The sequence below is a fragment of the Oncorhynchus mykiss genome, chromosome 19 (assembly GCF_057628025.1).
Source record: "Oncorhynchus mykiss isolate SJ-2025 chromosome 19, ASM5762802v1, whole genome shotgun sequence".
Lineage (NCBI taxonomy): Eukaryota > Metazoa > Chordata > Actinopteri > Salmoniformes > Salmonidae > Oncorhynchus > Oncorhynchus mykiss.
In genome coordinates this window covers 8,800,086-8,823,303 of record NC_143040.1, presented here as the reverse complement: position 1 = coordinate 8,823,303, position 23,218 = coordinate 8,800,086, and the positions used below count along the sequence as shown (strand labels likewise).

Here is a 23,218-nt window from a genome sequence, read left to right as displayed (position 1 = left end):
TAATGAGGATGCAGAGTATTATTCTAATGAGGATGCATATTATTATTCTAATGAGGATGCAGAGTATTATTCTAATGAGGATGCAGAGTATTATTCTAATGAGGATGCATATTATTATTCTAATGAGGATGCAGAGTATTATTCTAATGAGGGTGCTGAGTATTATTCTAATGAGGATGCAGAGTATTATTCTAATGAGGGTGCAGAGCATTATTCTAATGAGGATGCCGAGTATTATTCTAATGAGGATGCTGAGTATGATTCTAATGAGGGTGCTGAGTATTATTCTAATGAGCATGCAGAGTATTATTCTAATGAGCACGCAGAGTATTATTCTAATGAGGATGCAGAGTATTATTCTAATGAGGATGCAGAGTATTATTCTAATGAGGATGCAGATTATTATTCTAATGAGGATGCAGATTATTATTCTAATGAGGATGCAGATTATTATTCTAATGAGGATGCAGAGTATTATACGCCCAAAAACAAGGCCAATAATAATACCCAGTGTGCTTTGCAGTTCATTTTGGTAGGTTCCTTTTCACATAGACGCGAGGAAAATAGACTTGCTCCCTAAGTTGAAGTGTGTGATGCTTTTGACGACGTCGACACTCGCAGCCCGTCTGTTTTCTGTCATTCATTCTAACTAAGGTAGATAAACAACAACATATCAGTCCCAGTAAGACGTTTCTGTGTCCATAACATTCGTTCTAACTAAGGTAGATAAACAACAACATATCAGTCCCAGTAAGACGTTTCTGTGTCCATAACATTCGTTCTAACTAAGGTAGATAAACAACAACATATCAGTCCCAGTAAGACGTTTCTGTGTCCATAACATTCGTTCTAACTAAGGTAGATAAACAACAACATATCAGTCCCAGTAAGACGTTTCTGTGTCCGTAACATTCGTTCTAACTAAGGTAGATAAACAACAACATATCAGTCCCAGTAAGACGTTTCTGTGTCCTTAACATTCGTTCTAACTAAGGTAGATAAACAACAACATATCAGTCCCAGTAAGACGTTTCTGTGTCCATAACATTCGTTCTAACTAAGGTAGATAAACAACAACATATCAGTCCCAGTAAGACGTTTCTGTGTCCATAACATTCGTTCTAACTAAGGTAGATAAACAACAACATATCAGTCCCAGTAAGACGTTTCTGTGTCCATAACATTCGTTCTAACTAAGGTAGATAAACAACAACATATCAGTCCCAGTAAGACGTTTCTGTGTCCATAACATTCGTTCTAACTAAGGTAGATAAACAACAACATATCAGTCCCAGTAAGACGTTTCTGTGTCCATAACATTCATTCTAACTAAGGTAGATAAACAACAACATATCAGTCCCAGTAAGACGTTTCTGTGTCCGTAACTGAAAATGCTGTTGCTGTTCAGGCCGGCTACTTGCACATGTATTTAAAATATTGAATTAAATGTATTTAAAAACAGACGTATTTTGTAGTTTATTTTGATCTTGATGGTATTTTGTAAATGTATTTAGTTATTTTTGCCCATCGATGAGTCCCAGCAGCCGGACCGGGGAGGTGGAAACACCAGGGAGCTGGAAACACCAGGGAGCTGGAAACACCAGGGAGCTGGAAACACCGGGGAGCTGGAAACACCAGGGAGCTGGAAACACTAGAGTCTTTCTGGTAAAACACCGGGGAGCTGGAAACACTAGAGTCTTTCTGGTAAAACACTGGGGAGGTGGAAACACTAGGGTCTTTCTGGTAAAACACCGGGGAGGTGGAAACACTAGAGTCTTTCTGGTAAAACACCGGGGGGCTGGAAACACTAGTCTTTCTGGTAAAACACCGGGGAGCTGGAAACACTAGAGTCTTTCTGGTAAAACACCGGGGAGGTGGAAACACTAGAGTCTTTCTGGTAAAACACCGGGGAGCTGGAAACACTAGAGTCTTTCTGGTAAAACACCGGGAGCTGGAAACACCGGGGAGCTGGAAACACTAGAGTCTTTCTGGTAAAACACAGGGGAGCTGGAAACACTAGAGTCTTTCTGGTAAAACACCGGGGAGGTGGAAACACCAGAGTCTTTCTGGTAAAACACCGGGGAGGTGGAAACACTAGAGTCTTTCTGGTTAAACACCGGGGAGGTGGAAACACCAGAGTCTTTCTGGTAAAACACCGGGAGCTGGAAACACCGGGGAGCTGGAAACACTAGAGTCTTTCTGGTAAAACACCGGGGAGGTGGAAACACTAGAGTCTTTCTGGTTAAACACCGGGGAGGTGGAAACACCAGAGTCTTTCTGGTAAAACACCGGGAGCTGGAAACACCGGGGAGCTGGAAACACTAGAGTCTTTCTGGTAAAACACCGGGGAGGTGGAAACACTAGAGTCTTTCTGGTTAAACACCGGGGAGGTGGAAACACTAGAGTCTTTCTGGTTAAACACCGGGGAGCTGGAAACACTAGAGTCTTTCTGGTAAAACACCGGGGAGCTGGAAACACTTGAGTCTTTCTGGTTAAACACCGGGGAGGTGGAAACACCGGGGAGCTGGAAACACTAGAGTCTTTCTGGTAAAACACCGGGGAGGTGGAAACACCGGGGAAATCCTCAGTGGAAATACACCATTACTCCTCCATCCCACGTCAACCGATGTCCTTTCAGCCGAACACCAACTCTGACTGGAAACCACAGAGGAGGAGGAGGAGCTTATCCTCCTATCGCTCCTCCCACCAGTCTCTCTGACACACACTCACACTGTTCACAGTCTGTCCAAGTGAGGCTCTATAGCTGCTCTGAGATCCCCGATGTCCTGAGTGCCAGAGAGATGGCAGATGGACCAATGCTCTTTTACAGCCCCTGTGTGTGTGTGTGTGTATGTGTGTGTATGTGTGTGTGTGTGTGTGTGTGTGTGTGTGTGTGTGTGTGTGTGTTCATACACTGTGTATGGGTGCGTGTCCACTCCTCACTCCGTGGGTGCGTATACATGTGTGTGTGTGTGTGTGTGTGTGTGTGTGTGTGTGTGAGAGAGTGTGAGAGAGTGTGTGTGTGAGAGTGTGTGTGTGTGTGTGTGTGTGTGTCAGCCCCTTGCCGTGCTCTGCCAAAGTGGGCATCTGGTGTGTGGACTATCACAGGGGAGAGAGAGGACCACAAAAAGAGAAGTCACCCCATCGGCCATCTCTCTCTCCTATCTCCCTCTCTCCCTTTCCATTTCTCTCTCTCTCTCTCCTATCTCCCTCTCTCCCTTTCCATTTCTCTCTCTCTCTCTCCTTCTATCTATTTACCCTCCTCTTTCTCTTTTCCCTCTTCCTCTGTCTCTCTCTGTCTCTCTCTGTCTCTCTCTGTCCCTCAGTTAATCCCAATGAGAGTTACAGACTGTTCTTAGTGTCTAGAGACAGAGGGTCCATCCAGCTGTGTTAGTTTGCTTGTGACGTAGGTAGATAACCTGATCTACTGGCAGGTGTCCACCAAACAACCGCCCCCTCTCACTAACCAACTGGCCACACACACAGACACACACACAGACACACAGACACACAGACACACACACACACACACACACACACACACACATACACACACGGTGCCGTTGGCAGGAAGCGTAGTGGGAGTGACCTTTATTCTGCCCCTCCATTGGGGGTCTGGACTACTTCCAGGTCGCCGAGGGGTCAAACTGGTTCTGGGGCCAGGGAGGGACGCAGGTGCTGGAGCACGACACTGGACAGCTGGGTACAATGTAGTAACAGACCGAGGGAGAGAAACCTCCCTCCACATATACACTCAAGACCTTTCCATTGAAAACTTCAGAATATCTCTGGTCTGATCTGCACCAGTCAACACCAGTCTCTCTCATTCTCTCTCTCTGCCTGCCAGACCCAGGCCTGGTCCTCCAGTCTCTCTCATTCTCTCTCTCTGCCTGCCAGACCCAGGCCTGGTCCTCCAGTCTCTCTCATTCTCTCTCTCTGCCTGCCAGACCCAGGCCTGGTCCTCCAGTCTCTCTCATTCTCTCTCTCTGCCTGCCAGACCCAGGCCTGGTCCTCCAGTCTCTCTCATTCTCTCTCTCTGCCTGCCAGACCCAGGCCTGGTCCTCCAGTCTCTCTCATTCTCTCTCTCTGCCTGCCAGACCCAGGCCTGGTCCTCCAGTCTCTCTCATTCTCTCTCTCTGCCTGCCAGACCCAGGCCTGGTCCTCCAATACAGAAGAATGTCCAAGGTAAGGTTTTGATTATCACTAAACCTTGCGTGTTAACGGCTGTCCTTTGCCATGAAATTGCACTCTTATAAATGCCAGTTTCCCCTCAACTTTACAGCCTGACAGACACACACACACACACACACACACACACACACACACACACACACACACACACACACACACACACACACTCTACGGCCTGGCGGAATAATCCTGTCCAAAGCACAGAATGTGTTCCAGACAACAGAACACTGTGTTAATAATAGACTCAAAGCTTTCGTCCCAAATGGTATCCTATGCCCTATATAGTGAACTACTGTTGACCAGGGTCCAATGCCCTGTATAGTGAACTACTGTTGACCAGGGCCCTATTGTGAGTCGGGTGCCATTTGGGACGAACAGACACAGTCTGGTCAGGAGAAAAGGAAAGCAACAAGTTATTTTCAAATATACTGCAGCCAAACTGCACATACCTGAAGAGTAGGATGTGTGTGTGTGTGCGTGTGTGTGTGTGTGTGTATATGTGTGTAAATAATGAATGAATCAAATGATTGATGGACCCGTCTATCTGTTTCTTCACCATTCTGTCTCTCTGTCTCTTAGTCCATGAAGTCCCTGTCCTCCTTCCTTCCTTGGATGATAAAAGACCAATGAAAAGTCCTACCATTAAAAAAAAAACTCCTACAATAAAATATCACTCCACAATAACAATCGACAATTCATACTACTAATTTAAAACGCATATGGTAGAACCCAATCAATAGAGTTATGAGACACTGTAGACATTCATAGTAAAAAAAATCCTGCTGGCCAGTACGGGTATCGAAACCGCGACCTTCGCGTTATTAGCACAATGCTCTAACCAACTGAGCTAACCGGCCTTAGATAATGCTCAGCCAACTGAAGAGGGTTACAGCCATATATGGGTCTGGATAATATACAATGTCTACATTCTACCATTAGAGGGCAGAGAACGTAAACAAATCCAGCCCAGTTCCCCACAGCCATTTCTGTATATCTTATTTGACCTTTTCTGCTGCTGTTGAGACACGGTTCGATCCCTCCATGGTGCACTACTTGATTGAGTAAATAAAACACTATACAATCACAATACAGTAACTATGACTAAATAATCACAATACAGTAACTATGACTAAATAATCATAATACAGTAACTATGACTAAACAACCACAACAGAGTAACTATGACTAAACAATCATAATACAGTAACTATGACTAAACAATCACAATACAGTAACTATGACTAAACAATCATAATACAGTAACTATGACTAAACAATCACAATACAGTAACTATGACTAAACAACCATAATACAGTAACTATGACTAAACAATCACAATACAGCAACTATTAACTATGACTAAACAACTCTATTATGTATTAATACAGCAGCCTAGTGGATAGAGAGGCAGGTAGCCTAGTGGTTAGAGAGACAGGTAGCCTAGTGGTTAGAGAGACAGGCAGCCTAGTGGTTAGAGAGGCAGGTAGCCTAGTGGTTAGAGAGACAGGCAGCCTAGTGGATAGAGAGGCAGGTAGCCCAGTGGTTAGAGAGACAGGTAGCCTAGTGGTTAGAGAGACAGGCAGCCTAGTGGTTAGAGAGACAGGTAGCCTAGTGATTAGAGAGACAGGTAGTCTAGTGGTTAGAGAGACAGGTAGTCTAGTGGTGAGAGAGGCAGGCAGCCTATTGGTTAGAGAGACAGGTAGTCTAGTGGTTAGAGAGACAGGTAGTCTAGTGGATAGAGAGGCAGGTAGTCTAGTGGTTAGAGAGACAGGGAGTCTAGTGGATAGAGAGACAGGTAGCCTAGTGGTTAGAGGGGCAGGTAGTCTAGTGGTTAGAGAGACAGGTAGCCTAGTGGTTAGAGAGACAGGGAGTCTAGTGGTTAGAGAGACAGGCAGGCTAGTGGATAGAAAGGCAGGCAGCCTAGTGGTTAGAGAGGCAGGTAGTCTAGTGGTTAGAGAGACAGGTAGCCTAGTGGTTAGAGAGACAGGTAGTCTAGTGGTTAGAGAGACAGGCAGCCTAGTGGATAGAGAGGCAGGCAGCCTAGTGGTTAGAGAGACAGGTAGCCTAGTGGTTAGAGAGGCAGGTAACCTAGTGGTTAGAGAGGCAGGTAGCCTAGTGGTTAGAGAGACAGGTAGCCTAGTGGTTAGAGAGACAGGTAGCCTAGTGGTTAGAGAGACAGGTAGCCTAGTGGTTTAGAGGCAGGTAGCCTAGTGGTTAGAGAGGCAGGTAGCCTAGTGGTTAGAGAGGCAGGTAGCCTAGTGGTGAGAGAGGCAGGTAGTCTAGTGGTTAGAGAGGCAGGCAGCCTAGTGGTTAGAGAGACAGGTAGTCTAGTGGTTAGAGAGACAGGTAGTCTAGTGGATAGAGAGGCAGGTAGACTAGTGGTTAGAGAGACAGGTCGTCTAGTCGTTAGAGAGACAGGTAGTCTAGTGGTTAGAGAGACAGGCAGCCTAGTGGTTAGAGAGAAAGGTAGCCTAGTGGTTAGAGAGACACGTATCCTAGTAGTTAGAGAGGCAGGTAGCCTAGTGGTTAGAGAGGCAGGTAGCCTAGTGGTTAGAGAGACAGGCAGCCTAGTGGTTAGAGGGGCAGGCAGCCTAGTGGTTAGAGGGGCAGGCAGCCTAGTGGTTAGAGAGACAGGCAGCCTAGTGGATAGAGAGGCAGGTAGTCTAGTGGTTAGAGCGGCAGGCAGCCTAGTGGTTAGAGAGGCAGGTAGCCTAGTGTTTAGAGAGGCAGGTAGCCTAGTGGTTAGAGAGGCAGGTAGTCTAGTGATTAGAGAGGCAGGTAGTCTAGTGGTTAGAGGAGGCAGGTAGTCTAGTGGATAGAGAGACAGGTAGCCTAGTGGTTAGAGAGACAGGTAGCCTAGTGGTTAGAGAGACAGGTAGACTAGTGGTTAGAGGGGCAGGTAGCCTAGTGGTTAGAGGTAGTGGTTAGAGAGACAGGTAGCCTAGTGGTTAGAGAGGCAGGTAGCCTAGTGGTTAGAGAGGCAGGTAGCCTAGTGGTTAGAGAGACAGGCAGCCTAGTGGATAGAGAGGCAGGTAGCCTAGTGGTTAGAGAGACAGGTAGCCTAGTGGTTAGAGAGACAGGCAGCCTAGTGGTTAGAGAGGCAGGTAGCCTAATGGTTAGAGAGACAGGCAGCCTAGTGGATAGAGAGGCAGGTAGCCTAGTGGTTAGAGAGACAGGTAGCCTAGTGGTTAGAGAGACAGGCAGCCTAGTGGTTAGAGAGGCAGGTAGCCTAGTGGTTAGAGAGACAGGTAGCCTAGTGATTAGAGAGACAGGTAGTCTAGTGGTTAGAGAGGCAGGTAGTCTAGTGATTAGAGAGTCAGGTAGTCTAGTGGTTAGAGGAGGCAGGTAGTCTAGTGGATAGAGAGACAGGTAGTCTAGTGGTTAGAGAGACAGGTAGACTAGTGGTTAGAGGGGCAGGTAGCCTAGTGGTTAGAGGTAGTGGTTAGAGAGGCAGGTAGCCTAGTGGTTAGAGAGACAGGTAGCCTAGTGGTTAGAGAGACAGGCAGCCTAGTGGTTAGAGAGGCAGGTAGCCTAGTGGTTAGAGAGACAGGTAGCCTAGTGATTAGAGAGACAGGTAGTCTAGTGGTTAGAGAGGCAGGTAGTCTAGTGATTAGAGAGGCAGGTAGTCTAGTGGTTAGAGGAGGCAGGTAGTCGTTAGAGAGACAGGTAGACTAGTGGTTAGAGGGGCAGGTAGCCTAGTGGTTAGAGGTAGTGGTTAGAGAGACAGGTAGCCTAGTGGTTAGAGAGGCAGGTAGCCTAGTGGTTAGAGAGGCAGGTAGCCTAGTGGTTAGAGAGACAGGCAGCCTAGTGGATAGAGAGGCAGGTAGCCTAGTGGTTAGAGAGACAGGTAGCCTAGTGGTTAGAGAGACAGGCAGCCTAGTGGTTAGAGAGGCAGGTAGCCTAATGGTTAGAGAGACAGGCAGCCTAGTGGATAGAGAGGCAGGTAGCCTAGTGGTTAGAGAGACAGGTAGCCTAGTGGTTAGAGAGACAGGCAGCCTAGTGGTTAGAGAGGCAGGTAGCCTAGTGGTTAGAGAGACAGGTAGCCTAGTGATTAGAGAGACAGGTAGTCTAGTGGTTAGAGAGAAAGGTAGCCTAGTGGTTAGAGAGACACGTATCCTAGTAGTTAGAGAGGCAGGTAGCCTAGTGGTTAGAGAGGCAGGTAGCCTAGTGGTTAGAGAGACAGGCAGCCTAGTGGTTAGAGGGGCAGGCAGCCTAGTGGTTAGAGGGGCAGGCAGCCTAGTGGTTAGAGGGGCAGGCAGCCTAGTGGTTAGAGAGACAGGCAGCCTAGTGGATAGAGAGGCAGGTAGTCTAGTGGTTAGAGCGGCAGGCAGCCTAGTGGTTAGAGAGGCAGGTAGCCTAGTGTTTAGAGAGGCAGGTAGCCTAGTGGTTAGAGAGGCAGGTAGTCTAGTGATTAGAGAGGCAGGTAGTCTAGTGGTTAGAGGAGGCAGGTAGTCTAGTGGATAGAGAGACAGGTAGCCTAGTGGTTAGAGAGGCAGGTAGCCTAGTGGTTAGAGAGACAGGCAGCCTAGTGGATAGAGAGGCAGGTAGCCCAGTGGTTAGAGAGACAGGTAGCCTAGTGGTTAGAGAGACAGGCAGCCTAGTGGTTAGAGAGACAGGTAGCCTAGTGATTAGAGAGACAGGTAGTCTAGTGGTTAGAGAGACAGGTAGTCTAGTGGTGAGAGAGGCAGGCAGCCTATTGGTTAGAGAGACAGGTAGTCTAGTGGTTAGAGAGACAGGTAGTCTAGTGGATAGAGAGGCAGGTAGTCTAGTGGTTAGAGAGACAGGGAGTCTAGTGGATAGAGAGACAGGTAGCCTAGTGGTTAGAGGGGCAGGTAGTCTAGTGGTTAGAGAGACAGGTAGCCTAGTGGTTAGAGAGACAGGGAGTCTAGTGGTTAGAGAGACAGGCAGGCTAGTGGATAGAAAGGCAGGCAGCCTAGTGGTTAGAGAGGCAGGTAGTCTAGTGGTTAGAGAGACAGGTAGCCTAGTGGTTAGAGAGACAGGTAGTCTAGTGGTTAGATAGACAGTTAGCCTAGTGGATAGAGAAGCAGGCAGCCTAGTGGTTAGAGAGACAGGTAGCCTAGTGGTTAGAGAGGCAGGTAACCTAGTGGTTAGAGAGGCAGGTAGCCTAGTGGTTAGAGAGACAGGTAGCCTAGTGGTTAGAGAGACAGGTAGCCTAGTGGTTAGAGAGACAGGTAGCCTAGTGGTTAGAGAGACAGGTAGCCTAGTGGTTTAGAGGCAGGTAGCCTAGTGGTTAGAGAGGCAGGTAGCCTAGTGGTTAGAGAGGCAGGTAGCCTAGTGGTGAGAGAGGCAGGTAGTCTAGTGGTTAGAGAGGCAGGCAGCCTAGTGGTTAGAGAGACAGGTAGTCTAGTGGTTAGAGAGACAGGTAGTCTAGTGGATAGAGAGGCAGGTAGACTAGTGGTTAGAGAGACAGGTCGTCTAGTCGTTAGAGAGACAGGTAGTCTAGTGGTTAGAGAGACAGGCAGCCTAGTGGTTAGAGAGAAAGGTAGCCTAGTGGTTAGAGAGACACGTATCCTAGTAGTTAGAGAGGCAGGTAGCCTAGTGGTTAGAGAGGCAGGTAGCCTAGTGGTTAGAGAGACAGGCAGCCTAGTGGTTAGAGGGGCAGGCAGCCTAGTGGTTAGAGGGGCAGGCAGCCTAGTGGTTAGAGGGGCAGGCAGCCTAGTGGTTAGAGAGACAGGCAGCCTAGTGGATAGAGAGGCAGGTAGTCTAGTGGTTAGAGCGGCAGGCAGCCAAGTGGTTAGAGAGGCAGGTAGCCTAGTGTTTAGAGAGGCAGGTAGCCTAGTGGTTAGAGAGGCAGGTAGTCTAGTGATTAGAGAGGCAGGTAGTCTAGTGGTTAGAGGAGGCAGGTAGTCTAGTGGATAGAGAGACAGGTAGCCTAGTGGTTAGAGAGACAGGTAGCCTAGTGGTTAGAGAGACAGGTAGACTAGTGGTTAGAGGGGCAGGTAGCCTAGTGGTTAGAGGTAGTGGTTAGAGAGACAGGTAGCCTAGTGGTTAGAGAGGCAGGTAGCCTAGTGGTTAGAGAGGCAGGTAGCCTAGTGGTTAGAGAGACAGGCAGCCTAGTGGATAGAGAGGCAGGTAGCCTAGTGGTTAGAGAGACAGGTAGCCTAGTGGTTAGAGAGACAGGCAGCCTAGTGGTTAGAGAGGCAGGTAGCCTAATGGTTAGAGAGACAGGCAGCCTAGTGGATAGAGAGGCAGGTAGCCTAGTGGTTAGAGAGACAGGTAGCCTAGTGGTTAGAGAGACAGGCAGCCTAGTGGTTAGAGAGGCAGGTAGCCTAGTGGTTAGAGAGACAGGTAGCCTAGTGATTAGAGAGACAGGTAGTCTAGTGGTTAGAGAGGCAGGTAGTCTAGTGATTAGAGAGTCAGGTAGTCTAGTGGTTAGAGGAGGCAGGTAGTCTAGTGGATAGAGAGACAGGTAGTCTAGTGGTTAGAGAGACAGGTAGACTAGTGGTTAGAGGGGCAGGTAGCCTAGTGGTTAGAGGTAGTGGTTAGAGAGGCAGGTAGCCTAGTGGTTAGAGAGACAGGTAGCCTAGTGGTTAGAGAGACAGGCAGCCTAGTGGTTAGAGAGGCAGGTAGCCTAGTGGTTAGAGAGACAGGTAGCCTAGTGATTAGAGAGACAGGTAGTCTAGTGGTTAGAGAGGCAGGTAGTCTAGTGATTAGAGAGGCAGGTAGTCTAGTGGTTAGAGGAGGCAGGTAGTCGTTAGAGAGACAGGTAGACTAGTGTTTAGAGGGGCAGGTAGCCTAGTGGTTAGAGGTAGTGGTTAGAGAGACAGGTAGCCTAGTGGTTAGAGAGGCAGGTAGCCTAGTGGTTAGAGAGGCAGGTAGCCTAGTGGTTAGAGAGACAGGCAGCCTAGTGGATAGAGAGGCAGGTAGCCTAGTGGTTAGAGAGACAGGTAGCCTAGTGGTTAGAGAGACAGGCAGCCTAGTGGTTAGAGAGGCAGGTAGCCTAATGGTTAGAGAGACAGGCAGCCTAGTGGATAGAGAGGCAGGTAGCCTAGTGGTTAGAGAGACAGGTAGCCTAGTGGTTAGTGAGACAGGCAGCCTAGTGGTTAGAGAGGCAGGTAGCCTAGTGGTTAGAGAGACAGGTAGCCTAGTGATTAGAGAGACAGGTAGTCTAGTGGTTAGAGAGAAAGGTAGCCTAGTGGTTAGAGAGACACGTATCCTAGTAGTTAGAGAGGCAGGTAGCCTAGTGGTTAGAGAGGCAGGTAGCCTAGTGGTTAGAGAGACAGGCAGCCTAGTGGTTAGAGGGGCAGGCAGCCTAGTGGTTAGAGGGGCAGGCAGCCTAGTGGTTAGAGGGGCAGGCAGCCTAGTGGTTAGAGAGACAGGCAGCCTAGTGGATAGAGAGGCAGGTAGTCTAGTGGTTAGAGCGGCAGGCAGCCTAGTGGTTAGAGAGGCAGGTAGCCTAGTGTTTAGAGAGGCAGGTAGCCTAGTGGTTAGAGAGGCAGGTAGTCTAGTGATTAGAGAGGCAGGTAGTCTAGTGGTTAGAGGAGGCAGGTAGTCTAGTGGATAGAGAGACAGGTAGCCTAGTGGTTAGAGAGACAGGTAGCCTAGTGGTTAGAGAGACAGGTAGACTAGTGGTTAGAGGGGCAGGTAGCCTAGTGGTTAGAGGTAGTGGTTAGAGAGACAGGTAGCCTAGTGGTTAGAGAGGCAGGTAGCCTAGTGGTTAGAGAGGCAGGTAGCCTAGTGGTTAGAGAGACAGGCAGCCTAGTGGATAGAGAGGCAGGTAGCCTAGTGGTTAGAGAGACAGGTAGCCTAGTGGTTAGAGAGACAGGCAGCCTAGTGGTTAGAGAGGCAGGTAGCCTAATGGTTAGAGAGACAGGCAGCCTAGTGGATAGAGAGGCAGGTAGCCTAGTGGTTAGAGAGACAGGTAGCCTAGTGGTTAGAGAGACAGGCAGCCTAGTGGTTAGAGAGGCAGGTAGCCTAGTGGTTAGAGAGACAGGTAGCCTAGTGATTAGAGAGACAGGTAGTCTAGTGGTTAGAGAGGCAGGTAGTCTAGTGATTAGAGAGGCAGGTAGTCTAGTGGTTAGAGGAGGCAGGTAGTCTAGTGGATAGAGAGACAGGTAGTCTAGTGGTTAGAGAGACAGGTAGACTAGTGGTTAGAGGGGCAGGTAGCCTAGTGGTTAGAGGTAGTGGTTAGAGAGGCAGGTAGCCTAGTGGTTAGAGAGACAGGTAGCCTAGTGGTTAGAGAGACAGGCAGCCTAGTGGTTAGAGAGGCAGGTAGCCTAGTGGTTAGAGAGACAGGTAGCCTAGTGATTAGAGAGACAGGTAGTCTAGTGGTTAGAGAGGCAGGTAGTCTAGTGATTAGAGAGGCAGGTAGTCTAGTGGTTAGAGGAGGCAGGTAGTCTAGTGGATAGAGAGACAGGTAGTCTAGTGGTTAGAGAGACAGGTAGACTAGTGGTTAGAGGGGCAGGTAGCCTAGTGGTTAGAGGTAGTGGTTAGAGAGACAGGTAGCCTAGTGGTTAGAGAGGCAGGTAGCCTAGTGGTTAGAGAGGCAGGTAGCCTAGTGGTTAGAGAGACAGGCAGCCTAGTGGATAGAGAGGCAGGTAGCCTAGTGGTTAGAGAGACAGGTAGCCTAGTGGTTAGAGAGACAGGCAGCCTAGTGGTTAGAGAGGCAGGTAGCCTAATGGTTAGAGAGACAGGCAGCCTAGTGGATAGAGAGGCAGGTAGCCTAGTGGTTAGAGAGACAGGTAGCCTAGTGGTTAGAGAGACAGGCAGCCTAGTGGTTAGAGAGGCAGGTAGCCTAGTGGTTAGAGAGACAGGTAGCCTAGTGATTAGAGAGACAGGTAGTCTAGTGGTTAGAGAGACAGGTAGTCTAGTGGTGAGAGAAGCAGGCAGCCTATTGGTTAGAGAGACAGGTAGTCTAGTGGTTAGAGAGACAGGTAGTCTAGTGGATAGAGAGGCAGGTAGTCTAGTGGTTAGAGAGACAGGGAGTCTAGTGGATAGAGAGACAGGTAGCCTAGTGGTTAGAGGGGCAGGTAGTCTAGTGGTTAGAGAGACAGGTAGCCTAGTGGTTAGAGAGAGGTAGTCTAGTGGTTAGAGAGACAGGTAGTCTAGTGGTTAGAGAGACAGGTAGCCTAGTGGTTAGAGAGACAGGTAGTCTAGTGGATAGAGAGGCAGGTAGCCTAGTGGTTAGAGAGGCAGGTAGCCTAGTGGTGAGAGAGGCAGGTAGCCTAGTGGTTAGAGAGACAGGCAGCCTAGTGGTTAGAGAGAAAGGTAGCCTAGTGGTTAGAGAGGCAGGTAGCCTAGTGGTTAGAGAGGCAGGTAGCCTAGTGGTTAGAGAGACAGGCAGCCTAGTGGTTAGAGGGGCAGGCAGCCTAGTGGTTAGAGGGGCAGGCAGCCTAGTGGTTAGAGGGGCAGGCAGCCTAGTGGTTAGCGAGACAGGCAGCCTAGTGGATAGAGAGGCAGGTAGTCTAGTGGTTAGAGCGGCAGGCAGCCTAGTGGTTAGAGAGGCAGGTAGCTTAGTGGTTAGAGAGACAGGTAGCCTAGTGGTTAGAGAGGCGGGTAGCCTAGTGGTTAGAGGGGCGGGCAGCCTAGTGGTTAGAGAGGCAGGCAGCCTAGTTGTTAGAGAGGCAGGTAGCCTAGTGGTTAGAGAGGCAGGTAGTCTAGTGATTAGAGAGGCAGGTAGTCTAGCTGTTAGAGGAGGCAGGTAGTCTAGTGGATAGAGAGACAGGTAGTCTAGTGGTTAGAGAGACAGGTAGACTAGTGGTTAGAGGGGCAGGTAGCCTAGTGGTTAGAGGTCGTGGTTAGAGAGACAGGTAGCCTAGTGGTTAGAGAGGCAGGTAGCCTAGTGGTTAGAGAGGCAGGTAGCCTAGTGGTTAGAGAGACAGGCAGCCTAGTGGTTAGAGGGGCAGGCAGCCTAGTGGTTAGAGAGACAGGTAGTCTAGTGGTTAGAGAGACAGGTAGTCTAGTGGTTAGAGAGACAGGTAGCCTAGTGGTTAGAGAGGCAGGTAGTCTAGTGGTTAGAGAGACAGGTAACCTAGTAGTTAGAGATGCAGGTAGCCTAGTGGTTAGAGAGACAGGTAGTCTAGTGGTTAGAGAGACAGGCAGCCTAGTGGTTAGAGAGGCAGGTAGTCTAGTGGTTAGAGAGACAGGCAGTCTAGTGGTTAGAGAGACAGGTGGTCTAGTGGTTAGAGAGGCAGGTAGTCTAGTGGTTAGAGGAGGCAGGTAGTCTAGCGGATAGAGAGACAGGTAGTCTAGTGGTTAGAGAGACAGGTAGACTAGTGGTTAGAGGGGCAGGTAGCCTAGTGGTTAAAGGTAGTGGTTAGAGAGACAGGTAGCCTAGTGGTTAGAGAGGCAGGTAGCCTAGTGGTTAGAGAGGCAGGTAGCCTAGTGGTTAGAGAGGCAGGTAGCCTAGTGGTTAGAGGGGCGGGCAGCCTAGTGGTTAGAAAGACAGGTAGCCTAGTGGTTAGAGTTAGTGGTTAGAGGGGCGGGCAGCCTAGTGGTTAGAGAGACAGGTAGCCTAGTGGTTAGAGAGGCAGGTAGCCTAGTGGTTAGAGGGGCGGGCAGCCTAGTGGTTAGAAAGACAGGTAGCCTAGTGGTTAGAGTTAGTGGTTAGAGGGACGGGCAGCCTAGTGGTTAGAGAGACAGGCATCCTAGTGGTTAGAGAGACAGGTAGCCTAGTGGTTAAAGTTAGTGGTTAGAGGGTCGGGCAGCCCATTGGTTAGAGAGACAGGTAGCCTAGTGGTTAGAGAGGCAGGTAGCCTAGCGGTTAGAGTTAGTGGTTAGAGGGGTGGGCAGCCTAGTGGTTGGAGGGGCAGGTAGCCTAGTGGTTAGAGTTAGTGGTTAGAGGGGCGGGCAGCCTAGTGGTTAGAGAGACAGGCAGCCTAGTGGTTAGAGAGACAGGTAGCCTAGTGGTTAGAGTTAGTGGTTAGAGGGGCGGGCAGCCTAGTGGTTAGAGAGACAGGCAGCCTAGTGGTTAGAGAGACAGGTAGCCTAGTGGTTAGAGTTAGTGGTTAGAGGGGCGGGCAGCCTAGTGGTTGGAGGGGGAGGTAGCCTAGTGGTTGGAGGGGGAGGTAGCCTAGTGTTTAGAGTTAGTGGTTAGATGGGCGGGCAGCCTAGTGGTTAGAGAGACAGGTAGCCTAGTGGTTAGAGTTAGTGGTTAGAGGGGCGGGCAGCCTAGTGGTTGGAGGGGCAGGTAGCTTAGTGGTTAGAGTTAGTGGTTAGAGGGGCGGGTAGCCTAGTGGTTAGAGGGGCGGGCAGCCTAGTGGTTAGAGAGGCGGGCAGCCTAGTGGTTAGAGGGGCGGGCAGCTTAGTGGTTAGAGGGGCGGGCAGCCTAGTGGTTAAAGGGGCGGGCAGCCTAGTGGTTAGAGTTAGTGGTTAGAGGGGCGGGCAGCCTAGTGGTTAGAGAGACAGGCAGCCTAGTGGTTAGAGAGACAGGTAGCCTAGTGGTTAGAGTTAGTGGTTAGAGGGGCGGGCAGCCTAGTGGTTGGAGGGGGAGGTAGCCTAGTGGTTAGAGTTAGTGGTTAGATGGGCGGGCAGCCTAGTGGTTAGAGAGACAGGTAGCCTAGTGGTTAGAGTTAGTGGTTAGAGGGGCGTGCAGCCTAGTGGTTAAAGGGGCGGGCAGCCTAGTGGTTAGAGGGGCGGGCAGCCTAGTGGTTAGAGGGGCGGGCAGCCTAGTGGTTAGAGAGACAGGTAGCCTAGTGGTTAGAGAGACAGGTAGTCTAGTGGTTAGAGGGGCGGGCAGCCTAGTGGTTAGAGGGGCGGGCAGCCTAGTGGTTAGAGGGGCGGGCAGCCTAGTGGTTAGAGAGACAGGTAGCCTAGTGTTTAGAGAGACAGGTAGTCTAGTGGTTAGAGAGACAGGTAGTCTAGTGGTTAGAGGGGCGGGCAGCCTAGTGGTTAGAGAGACAGGTAGCCTAGTGGTTAGAGAGACAGGCAGCCTAGAGGTTAGAGAGACAGGTAGTCTAGTGGTTAGAGTTAGTGGTTAGAGGGGCGGCTAGCCTAGTGGTTAGAGGGGCGGGCAGCCTAGTGGTTAGAGAGACAGGTAGCCTAGTGGTTAGAGAGACAGGTAGCCTAGTGGTTAGAGAGGCAGGTAGTCTAGTGGTTAGAGAGGCAGGCAGCCTAGTGGTTAGAGAGACAGGTAGTCTAGTGGTTAGAGAGACAGGTAGTCTAGTGGATAGAGAGGCAGGTAGACTAGTGGTTAGAGAGACAGGTCGTCTAGTCGTTAGAGAGACAGGTAGTCTAGTGGTTAGAGAGGCAGGTAGCCTAGTGGTTAGAGAGGCAGGTAGCCTTGTGGTTAGAGAGACAGGTAGCCTAGTGGTTAGAGTGTTGGGACAGTAACCGAAAAGGTTGCTGGATCGAATCCCCCAGCTGACAAGGTAACACTCTGTCGTTCTGCCCCTGAACAAGGCAGTTCCCCGGTGGACGGGGGAGCCAGGGAATGGCCTTGGTACATAAAAATAACTTTTGCAAGACAAACATATTTGCCTGCTACTCCTGGGAACCCTGTATATTAGTGAGGGCTGTTGGGGCGCTGTACATTAGTGAGGGCAGTTGGGGCGCTGTACATTAGTGAGGGCTGTTGGGGCGCTGTACATTAGTGAGGGCTGTTGGGGCGCTGCACATTACTGAGGGCTGTTGGGGCGCTGTACATTAGTGAGGGCTGTTGGGGCGCTGTACATAAGTGAGGGCTGTTGGGGCTCTGTACATTAGTGAGGGCTGTTGGGGCTCTGCACATTAGTGAGGGCTGTTGGGGCGCTGTACATTAGTGAGGGCTGTTGGGGCTCTGTACATTAGTGAGGGCTGTTGGGGCTCTGTACATTAGTGAGGGCTGTTGGGGCTCTGTACATTAGTGAGGGCTGTTGGGGCTCTGTACATTAGTGAGGGCTGTTGGGGCTCTGTACATTAGTGAGGGCTGTTGGAACCCTGTACATTAGTGAGGGCGGTTGGGGACCTGTACATTAGTGAGGGCTGTTGGGGCCCTATTTCAACTCCAGATGACATAACCTAGCTAGCAGAGACAGCATGTTAACTATGAAAGTATCGATCCAGCAACAATGTCGAGGTCAAAAACGAAAGGAACTATGTTAAACCAAGCTGACTTCGTAAGATAAGTCAACTCGGACGGAAATAATGAACAGGCTGAACGTACATTTCTGTGACTATCTAGATAACTTTAGCTTGTCATTCCTGTTTACAGAGTGTTAGTCCCCACGAGAGCAAATGCTATTTATATGGGGTTTAGGGTTAAAGTTAGAATTAGGTTTAGGAGCTAGGGTTAGGTTTAGGGTTAAGGTTAGGTTTTTGGTTTAGGGTTAAGGTTAAGGTTAAGGTTAGGTTTAGGGTTAAGGTTAGGTTTTTGGTTTAGGGTTAAGGTTAGGTTTTTGGTTTAGGGTTTAGGGTTAAGGTTAGGTTTTTGGTTTAGGGTTAAGGTTAGGTTTTTGGTTTAGGGTTTAGGGTGAAGGTTAGGTTTTTGGTTTAGGGTTAAGGTTAGGTTTTTGGTTTAGGGTTAAGGTTAGGTTTTTGGTGTAGGGTTAAGGTTAAGGTTAGGTTTAGGGTTAAGGTTAGGTTTTTGGTTTAGGGTTAAGGTTAGGTTTTTAGTTTAGGGTTAAGGTTAGGTTTTTGGTTTCGGGTTAAGGTTAGGTTTTTGGTTTTTGGTTTAGGGTTAAGGTTAGGTTTTTGGTTTAGGGTTAAGGTTAGGTTTTTGGTTTAGGGTTAAGGTTAGGTTTTTGGTGTAGGGTTAAGGTTAGGATTTTGGTGTAGGGTTTAGGGTTAAGGTTAGGTTTTTGGCTTAGGGTTAAGGTTAGGTTTTTGGTTTAGGGTTAAGGTTAGGTTTTTGGGTTAGGGTTAAGGTTAGGTTTTTGATTTAGAGTTAAGGTTAGGTTTTTGATTTAGGGTTAAGGTTAGGTTTTTGGTTTAGGGTTAAGGTTAGGTTTTTGGTTTAGGGTTAAGGTTAGGTTTTTGGTTTAGGGTTAAGGTTAGGTTTTTGGTTTAGGGTTAAGGTTAGGTTTTTGGTTTAGGGTTTAGGGTTAAGGTTAGGTTTTTGGTTTAGGGTTAAGGTTAGGTTTTTGGTTTAGGGTTTAGGGTGAAGGTTAGGTTTTTGGTTTAGGGTTAAGGTTAGGTTTTTGGTTTAGGGTTAAGGTTAGGTTTTTGGTGTAGGGTTAAGGTTAAGGTTAGGTTTAGGGTTAAGGTTAGGTTTTTGGTTTAGGGTTAAGGTTAGGTTTTTAGTTTAGGTTTAAGGTTAGGTTTTTGGTTTCGGGTTAAGGTTAGGTTTTTGGTTTAGGGTTAAGGTTAGGTTTTTGGTTTAGGGTTAAGGTTAGGTTTTTGGTGTAGGGTTAAGGTTAGGTTTTTGGTTTAGGGTTAAGGTTAGGTTTTTGATTTAGAGTTAAGGTTAGGTTTTTGATTTAGGGTTAAGGTTAGGTTTTTGGTTTAGGGTTAAGGTTAGGTTTTTGGTGTAGGGTTTAGGGTTAAGGTTAGGTTTTTGGCTTAGGGTTAAGGTTAGGTTTTTGGTTTAGGGTTAAGGTTAGGTTTTTGGGTTAGGGTTAAGGTTAGGTTTTTGATTTAGAGTTAAGGTTAGGTTTTTGATTTAGGGTTAAGGTTAGGTTTTTGGTTTAGGGTTAAGGTTAGGTTTTTGGTTTAGGGTTAAGGTTAGGTTTTTGGTTTAGGGTTAAGGTTAGGTCTTTGGTTTAGGTTTAAGGATAGGTTTTTGATTTAGGGTTAAGGTTAGGTTTTTGGGTTAGGGTTAAGGTTAGGTTTTTGATTTAGAGTTAAGGTTAGGTTTTTGATTTAGGGTTAAGGTTAGGTTTTTGGTTTAGGGTTAAGGTTAGGTTTTTGGTTTAGGGTTAAGGTTAGGTTTTTGGTTTAGGGTTAAGGTTAGGTTTTTGGTGTAGGGTTAAGGTTAAGGTTAGGTTTAGGGTTAAGGTTAGGTTTTTGATTTAGGGTTAAGGTTAGGTTTTTGGTTTAGGGTTAAGGTTAGGTTTTTGGTTTAGGGTTAAGGTTAGGTTTTTGGGTTAGGGTTAAGGTTAGGTTTTTGATTTAGAGTTAAGGTTAGGTTTTTGATTTAGGGTTAAGGTTAGGTTTTTGGTTTAGGGTTAAGGTTAGGTTTTTGGTTTAGGGTTTAGGGTTAAGGTTAGGTTTTTGGTTTAGGGTTAAGGTTAGGTTTTTGGTTTAGGGTTTAGGGTGAAGGTTAGGTTTTTGGTTTAGGGTTAAGGTTAGGTTTTTGGTTTAGGGTTAAGGTTAGGTTTTTGGTGTAGGGTTAAGGTTAAGGTTAGGTTTAGGGTTAAGGTTAGGTTTTTGGTTTAGGGTTAAGGTTAGGTTTTTAGTTTAGGGTTAAGGTTAGGTTTTTGGTTTCGGGTTAAGGTTAGGTTTTTGGTTTAGGGTTAAGGTTAGGTTTTTGGTTTAGGGTTAAGGTTAGGTTTTTGGTTTAGGGTTAAGGTTAGGTTTTTGGTTTAGGGTTAAGGTTAGGTTTTTGATTTAGAGTTAAGGTTAGGTTTTTGATTTAGGGTTAAGGTTAGGTTTTTGGTTTAGGGTTAAGGTTAGGTTTTTGGTGTAGGGTTTAGGGTTAAGGTTAGGTTTTTGGCTTAGGGTTAAGGTTAGGTTTTTGGTTTAGGGTTAAGGTTAGGTTTTTGGGTTAGGGTTAAGGTTAGGTTTTTGATTTAGAGTTAAGGTTAGGTTTTTGATTTAGGGTTAAGGTTAGGTTTTTGGTTTAGGGTTAAGGTTAGGTTTTTGGTTTAGGGTTAAGGTTAGGTTTTTGGTTTAGGGTTAAGGTTAGGTCTTTGGTTTAGGTTTAAGGATAGGTTTTTGATTTAGGGTTAAGGTTAGGTTTTTGGGTTAGGGTTAAGGTTAGGTTTTTGATTTAGAGTTAAGGTTAGGTTTTTGATTTAGGGTTAAGGTTAGGTTTTTGGTTTAGGGTTAAGGTTAGGTTTTTGGTTTAGGGTTAAGGTTAGGTTTTTGGTTTAGGGTTAAGGTTAGGTTTTTGGTGTAGGGTTAAGGTTAAGGTTAGGTTTAGGGTTAAGGTTAGGTTTTTGATTTAGGGTTAAGGTTAGGTTTTTGGTTTAGGGTTAAGGTTAGGTTTTTGGTTTAGGGTTAAGGTTAGGTTTTTGGGTTAGGGTTAAGGTTAGGTTTTTGATTTAGAGTTAAGGTTAGGTTTTTGATTTAGGGTTAAGGTTAGGTTTTTGGTTTAGGGTTAAGGTTAGGTTTTTGGTTTAGGGTTAAGGTTAAGTTTAGGGTTAAGGTTAGGTTTAGGGTTAAGGTTTAGGGTTAAGGTTAGGTTTTTGGTGTAGGGTTAAGGTTAGGTTTTTGGTTTAGGGTTAAGGTTAGGTTTTTGGTTTAGGGTTAAGGTTAGGTTTTTGGTTTAGGGTTAAGGTTAAAGTATAGTTAATAGAGAACAGGTTAGGGTTAGTGGTTAAAGTTAGGTTAATAGAGAACAGGTTAGGGTTAAGGTTAAAGTAAGGTTAATAGAGAACAGGTTAGGGTTAAGGTTAAAGTAAGGTTAATAGAGAACAGGTTAGGGTTAAGGTTAAAGTAAGGTGAATAGAGAACAGGTTAGGGTTAAGGTTAAAGTAAGGTTAATAGAGAACAGGTTAGGGTTAGTGGTTAAAGTAAGGTTAATAGAGAACAGGTTAGGGTTAAGGTTAAAGTAAGGTTAATAGAGAACAGGTTAGGGTTAAGGTTAAAGTAAGGTTAATAGAGAACAGGTTAGGGTTAGTGGTTAAAGTTAGGTTAATAGAGAACAGGTTAGGGTTAGTGGTTAAAGTAAGGTTAATAGAGAACAGGTTAGGGTTAGTGGTTAAAGTTAGGTTAATAGAGAACAGGTTAGGGTTAGTGGTTAAAGTTAGGTTAATAGAGAACAGGTTAGGGTTAGGGTTAAGGTTAGGTTTTTGGTTTAGGGTTAAGGTTAAAGTTAGGTTAATAGAGAACAGGTTAGGGTTAAGGTTAAAGTTAGGTTAATAGAGAACAGATTAGGGTTAGTGGTTAAAGTAAGGTTAATAGAGAACAGGTTAGGGATAGTGGTTAAAGTAAGGTTAATAGAGAACATGTTAGGGTTAAGGTTAAAGTAAGGTTAATAGAGAACAGGTTAGGGTTAGTGGTTAAAGTAAGGTTAATAGAGAACAGGTTAGGGTTAGTGGTTAAAGTAAGGTTAATAGAGAACAGGTTAGGGTTAGTGGTTAAAGTAAGGTTAATAGAGAACAGGTTAGGGTTAGTGGTTAAAGTAAGGTTAATAGAGAACAGGTTAGGGTTAGTGGTTAAAGTAAGGTTAATAGAGAACAGGTTAGGGTTAAGGTTAAAGTAAGGTTAATAGAGAACAGGTTAGGGTTAAGGTTAAAGTAAGGTTAATAGAGAACAGGTTAGGGTTAGTGGTTAAAGTAAGGTTAATAGAGAACAGGTTAGGGTTAGTGGTTAAAGTAAGGTTAATAGAGAACAGGTTAGGGTTAAGGTTAAAGTAAGGTTAATAGAGAACAGGTTAGGGTTAAGGTTAAAGTAAGGTTAATAGAGAACAGGTTAGGGTTAGTGGTTAAAGTAAGGTTAATAGAGAACAGGTTAGGGTTAGTGGTTAAAGTAAGGTTAATAGAGAACAGGTTAGGGTTAGTGGTTTTGGAAAATAGGATTTTGAATGGGATTGAATTGTGTGTTCCCACAAGGTTAGCTGTACAAGACTATGTGTGTGTGTGTGTGTGTGTGTGTGTGTGTGAATATTGAATGAATCAAATAATTGATGGACCCGTCTATCTGTTTCTTCACCATTCTGTCTCTCTGTCTCTTAGTCCATGAAGTCCCTGTCCTCCTTCCTTCCTTGGATGATAAAAGACGAATGAAAAGTCCTACCATTAAAAAAAAAACTCCTACAATAAAATGTCACTCCACAATAACAATCGACAATTCATACTACTAATTTAAAACGCATATGGTAGAACCCAATCAATAGAGTTATGAGACACTGTAGACATTCATAGTAAAAAAACAGATTAATCCTGCTGGCCAGTACGGGTATCGAACCCGCGACCTTCGCGTTATTAGCACGACGCTCTAACCAACTGAGCTAACCGGCCTGAGATAATGACCAATCTACGGAACGGGGATACACCCATATATGGGTCTGGAGGTGGTCGCTTATCTACAATGTCTACGTTCTACCAATAGAGGGCAGAGAACGTAAACAAATCCAGCTCAGTTCCAAAGACTCCCTTCTACACTGTCAATGATCAACACTATAGCTGTTGGGGCTCTGTACATTAGTGAGGGCTGTTGGAGCCCTGTACATTAGTGAGGGCTGTTGGGGCCCTGTACATTAGTGAGGGCTGTTGGAGCCCTGTACATTAGTGAGGGCTGTTGGGAACCCTGTACATTAGTGAGGGCTGTTGGGGCTCTGTACATTAGTGAGGGCTGTTGGAACCCTGTACATTAGTGAGGGCTGTTGGGGCTCTGTACATTAGTGAGGGCTGTTGGGGCCCTGTACATTAGTGAGGGCTGTTGGGGCTCTGTACATTAGTGAGGGCTGTTGGGGCTCTGTACATTAGTGAGGGCTGTTGGGGCTCTGTACATTAGTGAGGGCTGTTGGGGCTCTGTACATTAGTGAGGGCTGTTGGGGCTCTGTACATTAGTGAGGGCTGTTGGGGCTCTGTACATTAGTGAGGGCTGTTGGGGCTCTGTACATTAGTGAGGGCTGTTGCGAACCCTGTAAATTAGTGAGGGCTGTTGGGGCTCTGTACATTAGTGAGGGCTGTTGGAACCCTGTACATTAGTGAGGGCGGTTGGGGACCTGTACATTAGTGAGGGCTGTTGGGGCCCTATTTCAACTCCAGATGACATAACCTAGCTAGCAGAGACAGCATGTTAACTATGAAAGTATCGATCCAGCAACAATGTCGAGGTCAAAAACGAAAGGAACTATGTTAAACCAAGCTGACTTCGTAAGATAAGTCAACTCGGACGGAAATAATGAACAGGCTGAACGTACATTTCTGTGACTATCTAGATAACTTTAGCTTGTCATTCCTGTTTACAGAGTGTTAGTCCCCACGAGAGCAAATGCTATTTATATGGGGTTTAGGGTTAAAGTTAGAATTAGGTTTAGGA

The 23,218-nt window shown here is 46.8% G+C and overlaps 2 non-coding genes across 2 annotated transcripts; both read right to left on the bottom strand.

The window, feature by feature from the left end:
* Nucleotides 1-4,974: 4,974 nt before the first annotated feature.
* Nucleotides 4,975-5,048, bottom strand: trnai-aau (transfer RNA isoleucine (anticodon AAU)). Its single transcript has one exon. It is a non-coding gene; the product is annotated as a tRNA-Ile (tRNA).
* A 17,069-nt stretch (nucleotides 5,049-22,117) lies between these two features.
* trnai-aau (transfer RNA isoleucine (anticodon AAU)) lies at nucleotides 22,118-22,191 on the bottom strand. The gene has a single exon. It is a non-coding gene; the product is annotated as a tRNA-Ile (tRNA).
* Nucleotides 22,192-23,218: the final 1,027 nt, after the last annotated feature.